The sequence below is a fragment of the Ornithorhynchus anatinus genome, chromosome 9, assembly GCF_004115215.2.
Source record: "Ornithorhynchus anatinus isolate Pmale09 chromosome 9, mOrnAna1.pri.v4, whole genome shotgun sequence".
Taxonomy (NCBI): domain Eukaryota; kingdom Metazoa; phylum Chordata; class Mammalia; order Monotremata; family Ornithorhynchidae; genus Ornithorhynchus; species Ornithorhynchus anatinus.
The window spans coordinates 7961419-7964313 of NC_041736.1; the positions used below are offsets into that span (position 1 = coordinate 7961419).

At 42.4% G+C, this 2895-nt stretch overlaps 1 non-coding gene across 1 annotated transcript; it reads left to right on the forward strand.

Annotated features, from left to right (window-relative positions):
- Window positions 1-213: 213 nt before the first annotated feature.
- LOC114814389 lies at window positions 214-351 on the forward strand. Its single transcript, XR_003762187.1, has one exon. It is a non-coding gene; the product is annotated as a small nucleolar RNA SNORA7 (small nucleolar RNA).
- The last annotated feature ends 2544 nt before the right edge of the window (window positions 352-2895 follow it).

The window sequence follows — 2895 nt, forward strand, 5'->3', positions numbered from 1 at the left end:
TGCTCTGTACACAGCAAACACTCACCGAAAACCATTGATTGATATGCTCTCTTCTCTAAAAGCAGAAAAGCCACAGCTGAAGTCTGGCAGGTGCTGATGGCACAGAGGAACTGAATTTGGCAGACCTGGGCCCAAGAACTCATTTGGACTGTGGGAACCCCGAGCCATCCTCTCCTAAAAAAAGAATATTTATTCAGAGGTTACCACGTGCAGTCCCTCTCAGGGTCGCACCTCGAGAGTTTCCAGTACTCTGCCAGTCTCAACTACGGGAGGGAGAGTCAAGCAGAGGCATGCACATTCCATTCCTAGCTTGGCCAGTGGCTAGAGAGTGGACGGCAATCTGCAACAAGTCAAAACTCGACTGTGCTGGGCAGCAGGGGCATGGGAGAATCCAATTTTACTGCGTGGAAGGAGGCAGTGGTCAACCACTACCAGATTTTTACCAAGAAAAATCTGTGGATACACTACCGGATCCATTGCATATGGAGGTGGGGGGAGGCTGGGAGAGATGTGTCCATAGTGTCGCTATGGGTCGGAGACGACTCGACAGCATAAGACAAGACCATGTACAGAGAACCCTGTGTTCTCGCCCTCATCCCATTTCCCCGACAGCCACGTGGGCAATCGAAAGAGAGCAAAAGAGAGAAATTTTGGCTAAATGATCACAAATCCAAGTATTCCATCTGCGGACTTTTTAAGGTCTTTGAAAGCCTTACAGAAACAATATCAAAGGAGTTTTCCACTTTCCTGAAAGTTACTTTTCGGACTTTATTTAATTCTCTATTTATTTAGCCCTTGCCTGGGTGAGATCCTACATGGATCTTCAAAGCTGTCATTGTTCAAAGCTCAGCCTCATGAAACAGTGTTTTCTCTTCTTTACGAGTGACTCTAAATGTGAAGGATAAATTGATTCTTCTCTGAGGGGCAAGAAGGAAAGCAGCAGCAATGAGAGTGAGAAGCAACCCCATTACAATATCCTAAGTCATCAGTGCTCTGTATGTAGTAACAGCTCAATAAATACCATTGATTTATTGATTAGAGATTTAGCTCATCTCCGCACCTCATTGTTTAAAATCAGTACTGCCTCTGGCCTTATTATTTAAAAGAAAAATCTATCCAATGCATGAATGACGAGCTTCGAGTAGTTTCCTCAAGCAATATTTTTCAACAGATGAAAACCATTTATAAGTTCTCCTGTGATCTTTAGCTCTCAAATCAAACCTGAGAAATGAGTGAGAGGGAAGGAGTTGAAGGATCGAGTGTAATCTAGATAGAGAAGCAGTGAGGCCTAGTGGAAAGAGCCCGGGCTTGGGAGTCAGAGGTCATGGGTTCTAATCCCGACGCCACCACTTATCTGCTCTGTGACTTTGGGCAAGTCACTTTACTTCTCTGCGCCTCAGTTACCTCATCTGTAAAAATGGGGATTAAAAAATGTGAGCCCCACGTGGGACAATCTGATTACCTCGTATCTACCCCAGCGCTTAGAACAGTGCTCTGCACATAGTAAGCGCTTAACAAATACCATAATTATTATTATTAGAAATTGCCAGAAATCCTAAGTAATAGCATATGCAAGGTGAATAGAAGAGAATGATCATTTTGATGTCATTTGCTGGGTAGGGCAGTCTTGAAACACAGTGCATGGGCTGGTAAACATCATGGGCTTATTTGCGAGGCATGGTTTAAGTAGCAGACCTACCCATCGTGGGAGAGAGTTCCCAGTCTTAAAACCTCCAACCCAGGGCTAAGGAATGTCATCCCTAGTCCCCTCCATGTCCCCGAATACTGAAGATGGGTCAGAACCTAACAGATCCCAGAACACAGAAATGGTTCAAAATAAGGATCTACTCCAGGAAAAGAAAGCTACTTTTCATTCAGATCTACAAGAATTTTTCTACTGAAGAAGGTTTGTCATAGTAGATATGCACAGTTAATTCAGGCTAGCTAAGGAAATTCTAACAAGACCTTCTTTTGACAGTCATCTCAAATGCAATTGTTTATTTCTCATAAATTTCTCTTAACAGACAAAAAGATGCCCAACCTTCTGGAGAACGATTTTTCCCTTGAAATATTTTTAGCCTAGTTGCCTTATTGCTTTTCAGATCTAATTATTCTGCCCTTGAACCTCCATCACCCTGAGTACATTATACTCTGCAAATCAAATCGCTTCCAGAAAAGAAACTCTTCAAATTATAAAATAACCAATAACGCTATAATACTGAGGTCTCAAGCATTAAATTAAAACCACTAACTCCCCTCTTCAGGTGTCCTAAAAGTAGCAAATTTGATATCTTTAAGAGAACATCCAAATAATAATAATAATAAGGGATAGCCTCTCTTTATCGCTGAGTTGTACTTTCCAAGTACTTAGTACCGTGTTCTGCACACAGTAAACGCTCAATAAATACGATTGAATGAATAAATGGTACTTGTTAGGTGCTTGCTGTGTGCCAAACACTGTAATAAGCTCTGGTATAGATCAAAGATATTCAGATTGGACACAGTCCCTGTCCCACGTGGAGCTCACAGTCTCAGTAGGAGGGAGTAGGATTTATTTCCCATTTTACAGATGAAGAAACTGAGGCAGAGAGGAGCTAAGCGACTTGTCCAAGGCCACACGACAGGCAAGTGACACAGCCAGGATTAGTAGTCAGGTCGTCTGATTCCCGGGCCTGAGCTAGCCCATGCTGATTCTCAAATGGCATCAGGAAAAAGAATATCCAAAACGTTTTGTGAAAAAGTGCCCAGTATCAAATACGCAAAGTCTAGAAACGTCGCGCTAGTGCTCAGTGTTGTCTCGTCCTTGTATTTCTTCAGCCTGATAGATTACATTAAAAGACACGATGAATTATTGGAAAGGCGATAGGTCACAAAATAACGTTTCCTTCTTCATAT